Source organism: Suncus etruscus, chromosome 17 (genome assembly GCF_024139225.1).
Source record: "Suncus etruscus isolate mSunEtr1 chromosome 17, mSunEtr1.pri.cur, whole genome shotgun sequence".
Lineage (NCBI taxonomy): Eukaryota > Metazoa > Chordata > Mammalia > Eulipotyphla > Soricidae > Suncus > Suncus etruscus.
In genome coordinates, this window is record NC_064864.1 from 5,092,594 (window position 1) to 5,114,667 (window position 22,074).

Below are 22,074 nucleotides of genomic sequence, written 5' to 3' on the forward strand. Positions count from 1 at the left end.
GTGTTAAAAAAATTTCACACCAGAAATATGTTCACTAAACTCTCACAAAGAAATGATGTGTGTCAATTTTAACGCATTTCATTTTAACATATATTCACAAGTGTTTTTATACATCTTAATATATTGTACCAGAACAGGAATAAAATACTTTTAAGTAAAACCATCACAATATTTTAAATTTTCACCTACTGGCTCTACCCCAACTTTTTTTGCTTAAAAAAAAAGAAACTAGCATAAAAATATGCACTCATTGTATGAGGACATACAATCAGCTCAGCCATTTGCTTGTGATATGAACCAACGCAATACAGTAAGTTTCCCTAAAACTAGTTTCTCTCCATCGAAAGTAAGGGTTGGCAATAATCCATTCTAGTTCTGAGTCCAATATTCTTTGGACCAATCAATTTCTAATGAGCACCCATGAGTAAACTTTTCAGATTTATCACAGAAAGTGGAATTCACCCAGCATGCCTTGTGTAATATTTAGAAGATATTCATATACTGAGAAGTATCTATTGTTTATCTGACATTCTGATTTACCCGGATTTCTGTGTCTTATATATGCATCCATGTACTGTGATCACCAATTAGTTTCAGATATCTGGACAGAATAGAGCTGCTTTCTGATACAGTGCTGTCTGCATGTTCTTGAATGTTTTGTGATAAATGGACACCAATTCCCTCAAGTAAAAGCAGAACAAGTGAGTTAAAACTCTTGAAAAAGTAAGTGTTTTTCCCTCTTCTTGGGTTAATTTAAAACAGAGGGTGCACACCTTAAGTAAGCTCTTTCTTTCCAATTGCCTTACTTCCACCTGCCACTATCTCGCCTTAAACAGATGTTCTGCAAACAAGCCATAAAAAGCTCAGTAAACCAACCCCTTACTGGTTGCCCTTTCCTCCAGCTATATGCACACGTGAGCGAAAATAGTTTCTCTATTACTTGTGCTTGGTTTGTTTCTGCAACTCCATTTAGCTGGTTTCCATAAAAGACACCCTCTCCGCACTAGTCTTCCTGCTTAGTCAAATGGCATGTTTTCTGCATACTTCAAAATGAGTACCTCTCTCGTATAGGAAAAAAAAAAAACAACCTTGTTTTATTCTAGTTGCCTACTATGTGCTATTAAGATCCATGGGGGGCATTATCAGCATTGAATGGAAAGAAGACATCAACATTATGTTAGGAGTATGCCATTAAGATCATTTAAAAGAACTGGAGGGAAAACACTGCCGTGTGTCCAAAACACATAATTCAAGCACATGTTAGGTAAAGCACACAATAGACAACATATCTAGATGAGAGGTAGAAGAGATAGTAGACTTAGAGTTATATGCCTTGCATGAAATCAACCCCACACTGATTCCTCACACCATACTTTCCCCCCCTGAACATCACCATGGAGCTCTGATAGTCCCTGAGCATCACAGAGGTAGCCCAGGTAAGTTATGGGCACCCAGAGTCCAAACAACACTTCGTTGGACTATTGATTAAGAATCACCATAAGAGATCCCTAGGTGTCGAGAAGTTCTCAGGAGGCCACCAAAAGAAATATATTTTTAATTTAAGTGAATGTAGAGAACCAAATATGATGTCCCCCAACACCACCCCGATTTCACTCTCCTGCCACCAATGACTGCAAGTACTGATTTCAGGACACAGAACCAAGAGTAAGCCCTAAGAACAGAAAGTTGACCCCCAACTCCCCCCCCCCCGCCAAAACAACAGTGAATGATAGAAAATTTAACCTTTTCTTTTAGTTACTTGAGGACAAATAAATGCAGGAGGAAAAATATATTCTGTTTTTCACTTCAGTACTCTGGGAAAAAAAAACACAATGAAATAGCACTTGGCAATCGCTCACAGATATTAGTTCTCAAATAAGCATTTTATGAAGTGAGAATCAATAGAGTTTCAGCTCTCCAGAGGAGCTGTATGTCATCATCAGCTAACTATCTACTGTTCTTGTTTTCCCCACTGAGCATTTGGTAAAATACATTCAATTCTATTGCAGTTATAATGGCATCGTTAAATGGCAGACAAGGACCTCTGAGAGCCATTGAGTCACCCCCCTTGCCCCCCAGAAAAGTTCACACTTAAACTGTTTTCAAAAACCGTCTTGTCAAATTCTAGCCTAAAAGATTCCTCAGTGAAGGAGCGGAAAAAATCTCAGAAATAACCACATAGAAGGGTTTCATGAACTCTAAGGTCATTTGAATGGAGATATTTTATGAAGTAAAAATGCTCAGTATTTTGGGGGGGTTCTTTATAGCAAAAGGCTCCCTGAACGTGCAGTTCCAAATATGTTTTCTCTAGATGTTTCAAAGTATTCACCCAAGAAGGGTTTTATGAGAAAATAGGGTTGAGAAACATTGATTTAAACAAAATCAAGTAGGTTTCTTTTACTTCAGGAACTTCTCAGAACCTATAAAGCATAGATATATATTTTTTCTTATATCACACAGATTTTATTTTATGCAACATTAAAATATTGAAGTGATTCTGGCCCACTAACTGCCGACATAACCATTGTTCCCACCTTCCCTTGTTATCCTAGTCAGATCTTAGACCAAGCATCCATCTCTCCCTCGGGTATATTTTCCCTAACCTTGTGAAGCAAAGCATAGCAAAACTATATAGCCCATGAACCAAGCAGGCTCACTGATGTTTTATACAGTCTACCAATATAAAAATTTTTATATTGTAAGTAGTTGGGAAAATAAATATTATATGTGACATTTTAAAATAGCATAGGATTCAAATTTCAAGATTTATACATAAAGTTTTATTGGAATACAGCCATGCTCACTTATTTATGTGTTACTTGTGATTGCTTTCATACTACAACAGTTGAATTTTGGAGTTGAATCAAAGACCGGTGGCCTGTAAATAAAATGAGTCAAAAATTCATTGTCTGTTCATTTATAGAAAAGGATTGTAAAGCCCAATTCTTGATAATGTATTCTTGTAACAGTGTAAACCTCTTATATGTGAAACAAATCTTATGTGGAAATTTCACAACTTGTTTTATTAGTTCATTAATAATCATCATCATAATATATTATATATAAATATAATATGTATATAATCTATCAATATAATTATGTTATGATTATAATTAATATATAAAAATATGGTAATGTATTATAATAATCATTAATAAGATATATTCTTTTTTCCCATTAGATAGATATTTTAATGTGTATTTTTTTTTAATTTTTATTGTGACTGAAGTTCATTACACAGAATTATTTACGGTACATAGTGACAATGAATGAAGGGCATCCCCACCACCAATGTTGTCCTCCCTTCACTCCTGTTTCCAGCATGTTTCCCATATTTTCCTCCTTTACCCCCACCCCAGAATACTACTGTAACTGGTCTCCACTTTACAGCTTATTGTAGGTTGGATATCTTATTCTGTTGTCATTGAATTTGGGTTTGGTGTTCCAGTCTGGTCATTTTTTATTTATACTAATGTTCATATGACTGGTCCTGGTATCATCATTTTCACCCCCTCAATTTATGAGGCTGAGTGATAAAAGTTATGCTATTCTGTTGGAGATAAAAAGGTTAAGGAAAAAAGAAGAAAAATTTGGTATCAACTACTAAAAAACATCACCAAATAATATCCACAAGAGTGAAAAAGAAAGAAAAAAGTGGGAAAAAAAGAGAAGAAAAATAATATCAAAAACAAAACAAAAAAAAAACAAAAAACAAAAAACAAAAAACAGAAAAAGAAATGCTGGAGTGGCACCTTTTTTTTTTTTTTTTTGCATATTGGAATGTGATCTCTATTATAAGAAGGCCCATCACTGCATCTTTTCATTCTTGTATTCATAGCCTGGCACACAGTAGATCATAACTCAATATCCTCTGAGAAGTAAAGTAAGTACCTCCTGAAATTATATTTCACAGATCCCACTATTGGGAACTACAGCACATTTTCCAGCTGGTAATCAGAGTTAAAGTAACAGAAAAGACACTTTCCTTATAAAATATTTTACAAAACTTACACTAAGAAAGGTGTAAAAATTAGCAAAAGAAAGGCTTTTGAAATTATTTTGAGATTTCTCCATCTTGATGAATTTGAATAAACTATTGAAGGATTCTCAAGTAATTCATTAGAATCTTCTAGAAAAATCACAAGGAATTTGGAGCTAGCATGGAAGGAGCTAGCTCTTTCTGGGATCTTCCTCCTGGAGATAACAGAGAAATAAGAACCAAAGGGGAGAAGAAAAGAACCACCCAGAAATCCCTCTGTGGTATAGTTTATAAGACTCATTGAGAAACTGAGATCAACTTCCTCTGGACACTCAAATTATTTATGATTGTCCAACAGAAAAAATGTCCTAGTAGTATTGGTTTGACTCACTAGCTCTGTACACCAGCAATCCTAAATAAAGAAAGAAATATGTGATTTCTTCACATTCTGGAAACTTCCCTTTGACTTTCTTGTTTTGATTCAAATCATTCCTTTTCTCATCAGACACTATTTGAGGTTGAGTGTTTGGACTTCAGCAATACCACAGGCTGAGAAACTTGTCAGCCAGATGCTGTTTCCCTGAGTTCAGACCAGCTGTGTTTGATACTTAGCTGCCAGACTGCCCTCCTGATTATAAAAGAGAAAAGGGGCCTTCCAAAGAAGCATGGAGGAAAACCACCAGGGTTTCCTGGTTTCAAAAGAATCAGACCCGTCTTTATATCCTCACCAACAAAGAGGATTTCTTTTTCACTGACTTACTACTTAGAAGACTGATGGATTACTATAGTGTGCAAGATATTACTAACCTAAATTTTAAATTGGTAATTAACCTTTTTTGGGATTTGGGTTTTTTTTATTTTTTAATAATATCTTTATTTAAGCACCATGATTACAAACATGTTTATAATTGGGTTTCAGTCATAAAAAGAACTTAACATTTTGTTTTTTTGTTTTTTTTTAATTTATTTAAACACCTTAATTACATACATGATTGTGTTTGGGTTTCAGTCATGTAAAGAACACCACCCATCACCAGTGCAACATTCCCATCACCAATGTCCCAAGTCTCCCTTCGCCCCACCCGACCCCCGCCTGTACTCTAGACAGGCTCTCCATTTTCCTCATACATTCTCATTATTAGGACAGTTCAAAATGTAGTTATTTCCCTAACTAAACTCATCACTCTTTGTGGTGAGCTTCCTGAGGTGAGCTGGAACTTCCAGCTCTTTTCTCTTTTGTGTCTGAAAATTATTATTACAAGGGTGTCTTTCATTTTTCTTAAAACCCATAGATGAGTGAGACCATTCTGCGTTTTTCTCTCTCTCTCTGACTTATTTCACTCAGCATAATAGATTCCATGTACATCCATGTATAGGAAAATTTCATGACTTCATCTCCTGACAGCTGCATAATATTCCATTGTGTATATGTACCAAGTTTCTTTAGCCATTCGTCTGTTGAAGGGCATCTTGGTTGTTTCCAGAGTCTTGCTATGGTAAATAGTGCTGCAATGAATATAGGTGTAAGGAAGGGGTTTTTGTATTGTATTTTTGTGTTCCTAGGGTATATTCCTAGGAGTGGTATAGCTGGATCGTATGGGAGCTCGATTTCCAGTTTTTGGAGGAATCTCCATATCGCTTTCCATAAAGGTTGAACTAGACGGCATTCCCACCAGCAGTGGATAAGAGTTCCTTTCTCTCCACATCCCCGCCAACACTGTTTATTCTCATTCTTTGTGATGTGTGCCATTCTCTGGGGTGTGGGGTGGTATCTCATCGTTGTTTTGATTTGCATCTCCCTGATGATTAGTGATGTGGAACATTTTTTCATGTGTCTTTTGGCCATGTGTATTTCTTCTTTGTCAAAGTGTCTGTTCATTTCTTCTCCCCATTTTTTGATGGGGTTAGATGTTTTTTTCTTGTAAAGTTCTGTCAGTGCCTTGTATATTTTGGAGATTAGCCCCTTATCTGATGGGTATTGGGTGAATAGTTTCTCCCACTCAGTGGGTGGCTCTTGTATCCTGGGCACTATTTCCTTTGAGGTGCAGAAGCTTCTCAGCTTAATATATTCCCATCTGTTAATCTCTGCTTTCACTTGCTTGGAGAGTGCAGTTTCCTCCTTGAAGATGCCTGTAATGTCCTGGAGTGTTTTGCCTATGTGCTGTTCTATATTGATAAAATTAGGACAGAACGATAGCACAGTGGGTAGAGCATTTGCCTTGCATGCTGCCGACTCAGGTTCAATCCCTGGCCTCCTATATGGTCCCCCAAGCCTGCCAAGAGTGATTTCTGAGAGCAGAGCCAATTGTAACCCCTGAGCACCACCAGATGTGCCCCCCCAAAAAACTAAAAAACCTATTAACTAAATATTAAATTATATAAATAGTGAAAAGCTTGGACAAAGATGAAGTAAGGAAAAAGTGATCATAACCTGTTTCCATTGCTGCTGTGTGTCCCTCTGGAGCTAAGAAAGTCATTTCAGCCAGATTTTTTTGTCAGAGTACCATTCTTTGGAAATTATATCTGATGTCAATGATTTTGTTTTTTCTAAACTGTTCCAAGACTCAGAATGACTAATTCTGTCTTCCACCTTATTATGTAATTTCCCTTTTCACCTAGTTAAAAAAATTACTCTAATTTAAGAAAGTAGGCATAAACCCAGATATTCAAACAAATTAATAACTAATCAATAGCTACTTCCAAACTTTGATGAGGACTGTGAAGGAAAATTTTACAGTGCAATATACTTGTATAGCAGTAATACAATTTAATCAAAAGTCATGGAGAAATTCTGATGTGGTTATACCGCTAAAATATTTTTTTAAAAAAATCAAAGCTTTTTAAACATCTCATTTTACCTTTTAAAAAATGTGTAGAGTTTAAATTCTATTATATATTTTTTCTAGAAATCTTCAGCCATGAGTATTTGCACCAACTTAACTAGAAACAAAAGTATTTTAGTGATACTAATACCAATGCTCCAAATAACACCCTAGTCAAAAGTTATTGACAGAAAATGTTCCATTATTTTTAACATTTCTGTTATAGTTTGAATTAATTGGTTAGATTAGTGCCAAAGTATATTATATTAATGTACCAAGTTATTGAACCCTACCACTACCAAAATTGGTAGAAAAATGTCCCGTTATTTTTAAACATTTCTGTTATGGTTTGGACTATTTGATTATATTATTGTGAAAGTATATTATATTAATGTATAAAGTTATTGAACCCTATCAAAGTACACATAACCCTATGTTACCTCTAGTTCTAGTTCTCTTACTTCCTTCCACCAACAAGATTTGGCAATCAGTATTTTAATCTAAGGTCCAGGGTTTAGTATTTTTGATACTGCTTTCTCTTGTCTGTCACTATATTCCAGGGAAGACTGAGGTCATCCAGATTTCTCCTCCCTCTGACTTATTTTTGTTTAACATAATACCCTCCTGTTCCAGTCACACAGAAGTGAATTGCATGGCTCCATCTTTTCTTAGAGATGCTTTGCAAAGTATTTCATTATATATATGCACCACAATTCAGCAATTTCCCCCGCTTTTTTTTTTTTTTTGGTGTTTTGGGGCCACACCTGGTAGTGCTCAGGGTTTTTTGCCTGTCTCTGCACTGAGAAGTGATGCCTGGCAGGCTCGAGGGACCATATGGGATGCCAGGACTAGAACCTAATTTGGTCACATGCCAGGCAAACGCCTTATACAATGTGCCCTCTCACCACAATACTTTTTGGGTTTTTGTTGTTGTTGTTATTTGGTGGCATTCAGGGGTTACTCCTGGCTATGCGCTCAGAAATTGCTCCTGGCTTGGGGGACTATATGGGATGCCAAGAGATTGAACCGTGGTCCATCCTAGGCTAGCATGCACAAGGTAGACAGACGCCTTACGGCTTGTGCCACTGCTCCAGCCCCTCACCACATTTGAGTTCTTTTCATATCCTAGTTATTGTACTAAATACTAGATGAATATAGATAATCTATTCAAATTAAATTTTTGTTTTTGGGTCATGATATTCAGAAGTACAATACTTGGGGCATGTTGAACTTCTATTATTTTTATGAGAAATTTACAAACTTTTTCAGAGACTTAACAGGGGGCATTTCTACCAAGACCATGTATTCTTTTGCACCACTTCCCTACCACCAATGATTATTTCCAGACTTCCCAGCAAAATGTAACTCACATATTTTAAAAATAAAAAAAAAATTATGCTAAGCTGAGGTTAATAATATGTCCAAAGATTTCTAGTTAAAATTTGATGTCCTCTTTCTCCCTCACTTCTCTACACTTCCCTCCTAAAGTTGCACACTCTGACTAAAAGGATGGCCTGTCTAGAATGGAGACTGACCACTCCTCCGTCTAGGTAGGGGAGTAGTTGCTTTCCATTGCTAGAACCTCCAAATAATGTCTCAAGTAATCTCAGTTATTGTGCAAGAAAACTGATAGCAAAACCCGATGGGCATTTGTCATATAAGAGATACTCATACCTGTATAATTAATATAGAAAAAATATAACTGGGTGCTTTTCAGGATTCTCTCAAGATAGTAAAACTTCATTCAATTAGCACTGTAACTATTATCAATAAAGATACAAAGTCGGGGGAGCCAGAGAGATAGTACAGTGGATAGGGCATTTGCCTTGCAAGCAGCCTCGCCAGGTTCAGTCCCCAGCATCCCATATGGCCCCAGAGCCTACCAGGAGTAAATTTAGAAGTACAGAGCCAAGAGTACCATCTGAGTGCTGCCAGATGTGGCCAAAACAAAATAAAACAAAACAAAAAGATACAAAGTTGGGATTCAGTCTGAGCTGAGTCCTATGGTCTGTGATTTTAACTTTTTAAAAGCTGACACTATGGTCTGTGCTTTTAACATTTTTAGTTGTGCTGTTTTCTCAAGAAAGAACAACTAATACCTAGGTGGAAGGACAGGACAAAGAAAAGATGTGATTTTATGTATTCTTTCACTTAACAGATAAAATAATCTGATTTTAAAACAATTCTCCATGCTAAAGATCCAACATGTAAACAACCAGAGTTGCTTTCCTCACACAGCTTACATAATGATGGGAGAGACAGAAAACATGATCAAACTACATGATAAATAAACAACATCTGCAATGCATTATGAATAAAGCTGGACAAAAGAGTAACAGTGTCAACACGGAGGGCATGATCTTGTCATTTAAAAAATAGTATAGAAAACATAAATAGGATATAGACAAACTTACTAATAAGGGGGAAAACTAGAATATTAAAGAAAGTGGAGAAACTATGTTAATATAAACAGTTATAAATATTAACAATTAATATCAATGATTTTATCAGTTGCTAATTAATTATTAATTATGTAATCCATTATTGTTTGATATTATTCCTATGATATAACATATATAGTATTATTTATATAAAATTAATTTGTTTAATGATTAATAATAAATATTTTATTAATTACTATTTGATATTAATAGAAATTATTGTTACTATGAACAGTTTCATTCCAGGCAAAAGAACTCTTAGTTGTATTTTAACTTCATTATTGACTTTACTGGAAATCTAAGAATATTCTTCCTCTACCTCTTGAAATAAGGTTATTTATTGAATGTCCTGAGAGGATACCTTTTAAAATTATTTTTATTAAAACAACACTGCATTATAACATTATACAAGTTTCGTGTATGTAACATTAATATAAATCAATATCTGTATGTACTAACAACATAAAGTGAATTTTAAAATTTTAAGATATCAATTTTTGTTCCCAGATTTTATTGATAAAGAGAAATACAATAGCTACTTTGGTTTTAATTTGGGACCACACCCTGTTGTACTGGGGAGGGGGTTACTCCTGACTCTATATTCAAAGGGCTCAGGGAACCATTTGGGATGTAGGGAAATCAATCCTGGATCAATCACATACCAGGCAAGTGCCCTACCTACTGTATTATCACTCCTGCCCTCCCATATTATTATTTGATACTTGTAATGTTAGTTCACCATGCCTAGCCCTAAAGAGCCAATAAACTCCTTACCACCATCACCATTGTCTGTTCTAATGTCTCTATCTCTCTTATGAACTTTCTTTGATGGCAAAAATTTAAATAGCTTTTTGCTCTAGGTAAAAAGAAAAATTATGATATAAGGTGGAAGGCACAACAGGTACTTGAGTATCTTGGGCAGTTCAGGGAAAATCAAAGTAATCTGACATCATATCTAACTTTCAACTAACTGTCCAATATAAGAGAGGTGTGTGTGTGTGTGTGTGTGTGTGTATGTGTGTGTGTGTAGGTGGTAACACCTATACACAAATAGATAAATAAGGTGACTCCTATACACAAATAGATAAAAAAGCTAATCTCCTAAAATTCCATAAAATTGTAAATCAGAAATAATTTGTCTTCAAAAACTAAATTTTTAGAATATAAATTTAAAGAGTAGTATGAACAATTCTGTGCTCGTTCATTTTAAAGTTTACATGAAATAGGTAAATCCTACAAACATAAATTTTATTAAAACTGAAGAGAATTAAAAAATTATTTTTAAAAAACTTTATTGATTGATTAATTGATGGATTGGTTATTGGGTCACACCCAGTGGCACTCAGGGGTTACTCCTGGCTCTGCATTCAGAAATTGCCCCTGGCACCATAGGGTGCTGAGAATCAAACTGGGTCCCTCCCTGGTCAGACACATGCAAAGTAAACACCCTATCACTATGCTCTCCAGCCCCAAATTAAAAAAATGTAAAGAGGAAACACTGAATCAGACTAGAAAAGTACTAAGCAGGTTTCATTCTAAGAAAGATAATTGATTTTAAGCTAGACAAGAAAAAATTGTTTTTTTTGGGGGGGAGGGCATACCTGGTACTGCCCGGGGCTTACCTATGCCTGGCTTTCCACTCAGAAATCACTCCTGATGGGCTATTGGGGACCATGTGGGATAAAGGGGATAGAATAGTAGGCCATATGCAAGGTAAGGGCCCTATCACTGTACTATCTTTCCATCCCCAATATATTAGAAAATATTATATAATAAACACTGCTTAAGTGATTGCATTAATAAGTAATAAAATTTTATGGATATAAAAAATCAGACATTCAATATAAATGAGTCATTAATTCATTATTGAAAATGTATAAAGTCTCTTAGCAATTATCTTGCCATTTTACTTGGTCTCACTCTTTGGTTCTTGCCTTTTTGATTACAATGTCTCTTGGTGTTGATCTGGTTGAATTTCTTTTCCTTTACACTCTGTGGACCTCCTCGATCTGTGCACAGGTCTCCCTCCTTGGAGTGGCTATTATCTATCCCGATAGCAATACTTCCCCCTTTTATTTTTGTCCCTCCTTGCAGCATGATTTGGCGTAAACATTGATCTCCAACGGTGTGGCCCAGATACAAACAAAAGCAAGTAAATGAGGGGCCTGAGTGGTGGTACAAGCGGTAGGGCATTTGCCTTACACGTGGCAGTAAGGCCTTTGCCTTGTACACAGCTGACCCAGTACAGACCTGGGTTCAACCCCCAGCGTCCCATATGGTTTCCCCAAAGTCAGGAGTGATTTCTGAGCACATAGCCAAGAGTAATCCCTGAACATCACTGGGTGTGACAAAAAATAAAGTTAAATGAGAAAGTGTTGGACTATTAGTACAGAAGGTAGATCATTGCCTTGTATTCAGCTGACCAGAGTTTGATCCTGGGCATCCCATATAGATCTCCAAGCACTGGCAGGACTAATTCCTGAGTATAGATCCAGGACTAATAGAAGAATATCTAAGCATCACCAGGTGTGATCCAGAAATGGAACAACAACAACAATAGAACTATTTATTTAATGTTATGACGCCATTACTTCAATTAAAAAATGGAGAGTAGATATTTTTTTCTAAATCCTGTTTGAAAATTCCAGGAATATTTGAAAACCAAGCTTTGTGATAGGGGGTGATGAAATACTATGATTGGCCAATTCCTCCCATTAACCTATGATTGGTGGGGGAAAAAAGAAAATATTTTCCTTTAGGTAGGGACACTGTTAGCAAAGTGAGGTTCATGGGTGCTATTGAGCATGCAAAAGCTCATTATTCTTCCCACATTGTTAGCTTTTGTGCTTAAATAGGTTTCATGGATGGCTTCATTTGTTATTCGATAAGAAGTGGACAATCTGGTAGCACGGAGTTAGATTATGAACAAGCCTGAAATCCACACAGAGAAATTTAATATTTGGTAAGAAGTAAAGAGCCAATTAAAAAAAAAAAAAAAACAAAAAAACCTCTGAGAGAGAGAATTATGTAATAAAGGCAGCACAAAGAGAGGTGAAGGCAGTGGTTTTCCATCTCTATCTCTAGTTCCTAGTGAATTGAGTGGGAGAAAGGAGAGAAGTTAACTTACTTTTCAAAACCTAATGTCTTTAAACTCTGATTGAGATCTGACAGTTTTCGTACCAAACAATTCTCTGTCTTTATGCCCAGGTTGAGTCTTCATTTTCCCACTCACTAATCTCCAGCAATGAAAAGGAATAATGATAGTGTTGAACTGAGTACTATTTAGAGAAACATCACCTGTTAATTCCACTGCTCACCTCTCAGCTCAGGAAAAGACAAACATTTCCTTCTGGCAGATAAATGCTAGCTTGAAAGCAAATCTGAAAGCAATGAGAACATTCTGTTATTTTCCCTCTTAACAAGGTTTGATGAAAGCAATCTCCACAGAGGCTGACTAATTTGGCAAGGAACTCATTTCTGAGCATCACTGGCAGAAAGATCCAGGGGGCCGGTTTGTACATTTTATCTGAAGACCAACCTTTCTCCAGAGGAGGAGAGGGGAACTTTTTAACCCACAGTGTCCTAGTTCTATACAAGTGTGGAACCCTCTAGGATGACTCAATGAATTTCTCTTAGACTATGCTCAACAACTGGGTCCCTATTTTATTTCAGAGCACAAACTCTGGTTTTATCATTTTTTTGCTACGAATGTATATTGTTTACTTATGGCTCCTGAAAATATCAGGATTTTCTTCCTGCTGCGAAGATGCCCTAAGAAACCAATTTCAGTCATTGAAGCTATTCTGGGCCACTTGAGGGATGCTCAGAAGCCAGCTCATGCTCTGCCTCCTAAGAGTACTTTTGCAAATGAGGATCTGAGGACTGTGGGACTAAATGAACCCACCTCATTTCTGCACCCAACCTCAGCCCACCAACTCACTCCCACCCATATCGGCATGCTCCTCTTCTCTCAGGCCACCTGACAGGCCACCAGGTTAAGTTGGAATCACACCGGGGGGGGGGGGGGGGAGGGGGGGAGTAAAAATAAGAAGAAAAATAACAACACTAATGGTTAACATATGTGGGCCAGATGCTTCACATAAGTATTTACTTCTGTATTTATGAGTTTATTGTTTTCCTTATTCTAGAAATAAGAATATGAAGCATATAGGGTTTAGGGTTTCCACAAACTTAATTGGTCTACTACTCCCTTTCAGGGTAAAAAATTATTACTCACTTCCCTGAAAATCTATCTTATTTAAACAAACAAACAGAAAAATACCTTCCATAATTGGACTTAAGATTAAAAAAATACTGAACTATGGCTGGAGTACAATATCATTCATGCTAAGAAAAACTAGATAACTTTACTCAAAATCAACATAACTGGGGCCGGAGTGGTGGTGTAAGCGGTAGGGTATTTGCCTTGTACTCGGCTAACCTAGAACAGACTGTGGTACAATCCCCCAACATCCCATATGGTCCCCGAGTGATTTCTGAGTGCATAGCCAGGAGTAATCCCTGAGTACCTCCAAAAAATAGGCAAAAAAAAAACATAACTAATAAGATGCAAAGTTTTGTCCCTTTGGTGAGAGTGTAGGGGAAATAGAGAATCAGAGGACAGAGTAACTCAAGCTCTGAACACTTGTACTATACAGTATCTTTCTGGAAAGGAACAAGTTTTTTCTTAGGGAGCATCTACTATCTTTCAATCAGCTTATTAGTGAGTTCACTAAGAGCTATCAAGACTCAGACATGATGCTACAACAATATTTGTAATGCTCCTTCAGTTCCTGTCTACTTAGGAAGAAAAAATGTGCATACCCGATGACTGAATACAAATAATATACCAAACAGCAATATATTTGGCCATCACACTCTAGGACAAGCATGGAATCTTAACCTAGGGTTGATAGTGATTGTTTCAGGAAGGTGTATGACTACTTTTGAATTCTTAGCATTTTTTACATATGTGCAATTTTTAGCTTCCTTAACCATGAGCAATTTGACCCTCCAGTAGTATTTTACAGTTTCTGGATATATTTTTTATCTGTCCAAATTGAGAGGATACTTCTAGCCTCTAGTGCAGGGGTCCTCAAAATTTTTAAACAGGGAACCAGTTCACTGTCCCTCAGACCATTGGAGGATCTGGCTATAGTAAAAACAAAACTTATGAACGAATTCTTATGTACACTGCATATATCTTATTTTGCAATGAAGAAACAAAACAGATACAAATACAATATGTGGCCCAAGGGCCATAGTTTGAGGACCACTGCTAGTGGGCGAAACCAAGGATATTTATAAATATTTGATAATATAATATAAAATAAAATAGTGTAAAAAATCATCCTCAACAAAGAATGATTCCGCACATAATTTCAAAAGTTCCAAAGTGAAAATTTTTACATTAGAATCCTCCAATGCATCTCAGTCTTTTCTACACCTGTGAAGACCTACTGATTCAGAGCTTCATGACCCAGGCATGTTGGCAACATTATTCTCCGGAAAATTCAGTATTTCTCAACAATGTCTGAGGTGACATTCTGTAAAATATAATAAGCATATTAATTTATAGTTGAGACTTAATAGGTACTATGTGATAGATACTAAATTTATTTTATTTCAGGACATTCAATACTTTACAAAAATACATCAAACATCGATGAACCTGTGTTGAGTATAGTGCAGCAACAGAGAACATGTTCTGCATACATGTGACCTGCATTCAATTCCTGCCCAATGATGCCCATATCAAAAGCCATAAAAAATATCTAGAGGGGCCGGAGAGATAGCATGGAGGTGGGGTATTTGCCTTGCATGCTGAAGGACGGTGGTTCGAATCCCAGCATCCCATATGGTCCTCTGAGCCTGCCAGGAGCGATTTCTGAGCATAGAGCCAGGAGTAACCCTTGAGCACTGTCGGGTGTGACTCAAAAACAAACAAACAAACAAAACCATATCTAGAAACCTGGAATTAGGAAGCTGTGTTCCTTATTCCTATAACCTAATGTCTAGAAAATAGACTATAAGCAGGAAAATGTCAAAGCTGGTAATCAAGACATCCAACTTCCTCATTAATTCTGGGGACTAAATGCCAATAACTTGGTTTTCTTTTTAAATGAATTATGGGGTCTTTATTTGTGAGAACTCTATTAGAGAAATAGAAGAATCAGGAAATCTATAGTAAGAGATTTGTTATAGGAACTGGCCTATAAAATTGTGCGGTATGGTTTAGCAGATCTGAAATCCACAGGACAAGTCCTCCTTCAGGAAGGACAAGCTGAAACTGTCCAGACACAGGCTGAAGTTATTAGCCTAGAATGTGGAATTTTTTCTTCTAGGCAATACAAAGCTGATGAAAGAGGCACACCAGGATACAGAATAGTCTCCTTAATTTAGACTCAAATTATTATAAGAATTCTTCACACCTACAAAATAAATTCATAGCAGTCTTAGTTTTTTTGGAAGGGGGGCTTGGCTAACTATGGGTAATAATCTAACCAAGTTGAAAGACAATACAAATGTTAACTAGAATGCTAGTTTTCTTTGTAATATCAATTCTAATATCAATTATCTTGATATCTTATATCAATGACTTTTTTAGGACTGATAGCCAAGCACATAGAAACCCAAAGAAGTAAATCTGAGTTTAGAAGTTACTAGGTTATAAGGTTATATATGTGTGTATATATATAGGTTATATGTAGGCTTTATATATATGCATATATATATGTTATAAGATACAAGGAGATATGCGTTTGACCACAACCAAGAAGGTTTAGAAGTAATGCTGCTGAACATAAGTTTTTAATTCCAAATTGCCACTGGCAGAGTGACTATTCATCAAGATTAAAAATTAAATAGGAACTTTTAAGTAGGCAACTGCATAATTTTAAAAAATTGAGCAAAAGTATAATATTAATGTCAAGACCCATGTTCATCACAGTAATGTTCCACATCTTACTATGACAAGATTATTTTTTTACCTAGAAATTTAACTCCAAAGGTAAATTGAAGATGGCATTCCCAACTCGTGATACAAATAAGGAACTCTGAATAAAAGACTCTTGCACTGCAGTTCCAAGAAGTTACTCAGTTATGTAGTTGGGAAAGGTAAATTGGGATTCCGACTTTATCAAACAAAGTTTTCTCCATCCCATCTGCCCTCCAGCAAGCCAAAGAAATGTGCCCAGACCTAAAACAAGTCTTTTACCTCCTCAGCAAAGCCTGCAGCAGAAACTCCTTATTGCTGACATTTACTCTGACAGATATCAGTAACTACAAAAGGGTACACTGTTAACGCAAGATGACAAATTCTAAAATTGGCTTGTTTTCACAACTGTCATTTCTTAAGAGGTGAGTGACCTTTCTCCGGTTCTTAAAAAAAAAATAAAGAAAGAAAGAAAGCTTCTGGCTTGCAGCCAACTCAACATCCTCCCACTTCCTCCCACAATCGCTTGCTATGAAAATGTCATTATTTTATTTTGAATAGGCTGAAGCAGTATGCACCTTTTGTAATAACTGTGTTTTCAGAAAGAGGTGGGAGGAATCATGGGCATGAATTTCATGAATCAGTCATGCTCTTTCTGTGCACCTAGAAGTCTGCAAATGTTGCAAACCCACTGCCACACCCCATGTGAAAGATAGAATTCCCCTACCTCTGTGACTTTATTTTCCTACAGTGCCACAGTGGAAATGGATTTGTGGGTCCTTAAGTAGTGGATGAAATAACTAACCAAATTTTCATTTGGTTAGTTACTTAACAGATTTAAAAAGATAGTTTTGGATCTCCCTATGTTGTGCCCTGGCTTCATTCTGATTTCCCACTAGTCCCCATGTTTTCTGTCCTTGATCTGTGTTTCTCTCTCTCTTTCGCTCTCTCTCTCTCTCTCTATCTTTTTCCTCTCTCTGCTCTGTCTTTTCCATGTCTTTTCTCTCTTTCTTTCTGAGTTTTCTTTTATTTTTTTTTACTTTTTCACTCTTTGAGGTTTTTTGATATATAGTATCCTAATGATAGTATTTATGTGTATGTAGTTTCAACACCACAGCGCACACACACACACACACACACACACACACACACAAACTCAGTTATGTCAATCATTTATCCCATTGTGTTACTTGTGTTTAGCAGCATTTCCTCTAAACCTTCCTGATTGTGGTCAAACCCACATCTCCTTGTCATCTTGGTTTTATAACCTAGTAACTTCTAAGCTCAGATGTGCTTCTTTTGGTTTATATGTGCTTGGATAGCAACCCTAAAATAATCATTGATATCAGATAGTCAGATATCAAGATAATTGATATAAGAAGCTCAGCTTCTAAAAGTTACAAAGAAATAACATTCTAGTTATTATTTGTTTTGAATTTTAACTTGGTTAAACTGTTCATCTCTCTTTCTCTCATTTCTCTCCTACTCTCTCTTCTCTTTCTCCCTATCTCTTTCTTATTCTCTCTTTCTCATCTCTTGAAGTCTTCCCAGTCTTGCTGAAATTCCAAGGCACCTACCTCTCATGGTCTGCAGTCCAGAGGCTCTTTGTCCATTTGACTTTCCTTGCTTCTCTAGCCAAATGCTGCGTGAGTGAGAAATGCTGCCTTTCTGCCCTGTGCCTTGGCACAGGAGAGGAACCAAAGAGAAGCTGCCATTCCTCCAGGAGAGAGCAAAGAGTCAGAGTAACTCCTGTTCCCCTTTATGACTATTTTCCATCTCCTGCTGCCTCATTAGGTGGGGAAAAGCCACTATTTTGATCAAAATAATGAATTAAGTTAACTAGATTAATTGACACTGACATATCACATTTGTTTCAAATATATGATATAGTGATTCAGTATTTACATGGATCTAAAATGTTCACTGCAATAAAGCTAGCTAACATTCATCACCACACAGTTACAATTTTTTCTTGCATTGAGAACTTTTCAGATCCATATTCTGATCATAAAAACCATAGTCATGGTGCACACTCTAGCCCAGGGCATATTTACTCTATATTGTAATTTCAAACCCTTTTTACTTCAGATAGTCAGAGTGCAGCTTTATTTTGATTCAAAATGAAAAGACCTGACAAGGACAGATACCAAGATTTCACACCAAATGTTGTGATATGACTATAGCAATCTTAGTATCTGAAACTCAAAAGGAAATAACTGATCCCAAAAGCTAAATATGTGGTCTGGAATAAAAATGAGCTTTGGATTTTTGTTTTTGTTTTTAACTGCTACATTTAGCCTCAAATCTGTTCATCTCCTTAAGCTACCCAAAGATCAAGCACAGGTGTTTAGCTATACTAAAGTGTCAAACATGCTGAACCACTAAAATCATCGGACTGATGCCTGGAAACAGAATTCTGAGGCTTTAGAAGCTCAGCTTCAGCTTTCACAGATATAGTTCTCATTCTTCAAAGCAGTTGTCTGAGCAAACTCTATATCACTCTCATCCTGGGCTGCCAAAACTGAATTCATGACCACCTCTGGTGGGGCAAAGGCATATTTGGCAGCATTCTTCAAATGAGGGTCTCCAATTAGCTTTCTAGCAAGTCAGGGTAAGACTTTTCAAAATTGTAATTACTTTTGGTGGAAATGTCATAGCACTGAAGATTCTTCTTTTGAAGACTGACAACAGATTTCACCATAACTTTCCTTTTATTAATATCCACTGTGTCAACACACAACACAATTGGGATATCTTCATACCAGAGCTCTATGTCAATAAGGTGCATTCTTATAGCTTGCAATGTCACAGCAAACATTGATATCTTGAGCTCAGATGTAGTAGCTATCTTTCAGGACCCCAAATTTCTCCTAAATAGCATATCCATATATTGAATTTAACTGGTCCTCTATTGGTCTGAAACACAAGTTGATGGACTTTAACATCTAAAGGAGCTCCAATTTTCTCCTCACATTCACCAACCAAGTACACTTGACTGAGTATAAGTATCATTTTCCCAGTACCACCATTACCAACCAAGTTTGAAATGGAGTTGGGGTTCTCCTAAATCAATCATGCTTATGGTATTCTTAGAAGCTTCTCTGGACCTAAACACTTTACTTCAGCCAACACCTATCTCTTTCAAAAAGACAGTGACAAGCCTTTATAATTCTGATTAACATAAGTAGATTTTTATTTGATTTACTCATCCCACACAATATTCCAGACATGAAGTTACCACCAAATCTTAAGATTAAAAACAGTATGAAGGAGAATCTTAAAAGTAAGAACTGCCATTGATGAGAATTTGAAGTTGAGAATTACCATTATCCAAAACCCTTCTTACCATTTTCAAGTCTACCCCATGGCCCATAGGGAATGTTTGAACCTAATAAGAACCTGATAAGTCTTCATTCTGTCTTTATTCTAGCTCCTTTCTACCTCATTTCTTTTCAAACTGTTTTTCCCATCTTATCTTCCCAGATCTATCATCAGGTCCACGTGGTTAAATTGAATTCCTTCTTGACTTCAGTTTCATATTTTCGGAGAAAGCTCTCATCCAAACAGTTTGTATTTGTTATGTAATTTGGTGTAATCTGTGCAATTAGTATAGTGGATAAGCAGCACAGCACAGGCTAGCAGACAGAGCCTACTTAAGCTACAGAATTATAGAAAAATATATCACACACAAAGAGAAAGTTAGATATTTAGTGATTGAACTCATTACATTGTTCATTTTATTGACCATCCCATAAGAAGTCTGTCTCCCACCATAAGTCACTCTTACCATTAACACTATAAAGACTCCTGTTAAAATATATATTGATATTTTTATAGAGGCATAATGTTTTGTATTTTCAGATATTAAGATAGAAAATAAAAATATTTTCCATGGAACAAAACTGTTTTTTGACACACATGGAGACTTGAATATTTACGGAGTAAATGGCAACATAGAGAGAGCAGCTTACTGCTGCAGAACTATCCTGAGAAGATAGAAATCCTTTTCAATATATACAGGGAATCTAGGAAATGGAAAATTTTAAAGTGAAGAAGGAAAGTGACAATAAAAAAGAAACTGTGAAATGAGCTTATAAGTTTTTCTAACTACTTTGCCCACATTTAGGGCTATTCGAGATTTATAGCACAAAATGTTCTTTGAAAACAGTATTTACTGGTTATCAGAGTTCACTCAAATAAATAAACAAACCAAATAAAATGGCCAAAGTGAAAGTGAACAATTATAATTTAGTAGAAAGAAAAATTATTGTGTCTTGCACAAAAGTGAATTTAGTAATCAGATCATGATTTCCAAGTGAAAAATGTTAATATATAGTCCAACAAAGGATTTTTATGCTACTTAAGATTGAATGAAGAATACTAAAGAATCAGCTCAATATTTCAGTGGCATATGAAAAATAAATAAATTAGAGGCGTGCATAAAAATAATCCTAGGAAATGGGAAAAAAGAATATCAAGCCCTTTCAGTTTTAAGAAACAATATTGAAAATAGCAACACAGAAAGCCAAAAAAGTTTTGAAGAGCCTTATTGAGGTTTTGGTCTGTGAAACTAAAATCCACCTCAGACTATTAGTGAATGAGGCAATATTAATTAAGAGATCACAGTGTATGGGGCCGGAGAGATAGCATGGAGGTAGGGCATTTGCCTTCCATCCAGAAGGATGGTGGTTCAAATCCCGGCATCCCTTATGGTCCTCCTGTGCCTGCCAGGGGCAATTTCTGAGTGCAGAACCAGGAGTAACCCCTGAGCACTGCGGGTATGACCATCCCCCAAAAAAGAGGTAGCAATGTGCTTTCCAGTGGGATTTTTTTCTCCTCAATATAAGCAAACAACATTAATTTGATTTATGATGAATTAAATGAATTGCTCTCAAGGAAGGACACCTTAGTTTCTTCCAAGACAATCTCAAACATCACACCCTCCATCTTCCAACAGCCACCTAAAAAAAATAAATAAATAACACTCATCCACCTTGAAAAACATTAACTTAGAACTCGTGGTACTCACTTTGTTGATATTTGGATGAAAGTAACAACAACAGAAAAAGCTTTCAACTTATTTTATTAATGAACAGGAAGGTTTCTAGATGTCTCAAGGAAGCAAATATTATGTGTCTCAGTTCACTTGGAAAACTGAGGGGAGAAAGTTTCTCTTACAGTGTTCTACTATGTTAGTCTTCTCTTTCTGTAAAGTTTTCTCTGAGATCAGAAAAAATATTCATACTCCTTAGATCTTACATTTACACTAAAAATATTCATTTCAATACAAGATATTTTGTTCTATTTTCATATATCAAAGAATATAAACTAATATGCCTGTCTTTTTTTATAATTTTTATTTTGACCATATTGGCTTACATATTTTTCACAATAGTATTTTAGGTACATATTAACATTGAATCAGGGGAATTCCCATCACCAAATTTGCCCTCCCTCCACCCTGCCCTGTTCCCACCCTGCATCTCATATCCCCCACCCTCACCCCCCCACCCCGGGCTGCTTAAATAAGTGTTTCCCTCTATGTCTAGCTTACTACTTAGTGATAATATATATGGTTGGTCCTAGTACCCTCCCTTATATCCCCCTCTGTTTGAGAGGCAGAACTAGATAGTTCAAGTTATGTGGTTATGTTTGAAGAAAGAAAAAGCAATAAAGTGGGGTAAAAATCAAATAAGCCGAAAATGGGTGTAGTCCTTCTAGAGGCTCTCAACCTCAGTTTGAGAGAGGACAGGAAAAAAGGAATTGAAATACCACAACAATACAAAAAGAAATATCGAATAAAATATCCAGTGAGCACTGGAGCACTAAAGGCAAGCACCACTTAATAGTCTCGGTCCTGAAATAAAACCATGCCAGAGTGCAAAAAGAAAGAGAAAG

The 22,074-nt window shown here is 36.2% G+C and overlaps 1 pseudogene; it reads right to left on the minus strand.

Annotated features, from left to right (window-relative positions):
• Window positions 1-18,614: 18,614 nt before the first annotated feature.
• Window positions 18,615-19,252, minus strand: LOC125995007 (GTP-binding nuclear protein Ran-like; annotated as a pseudogene).
• Window positions 19,253-22,074: the final 2,822 nt, after the last annotated feature.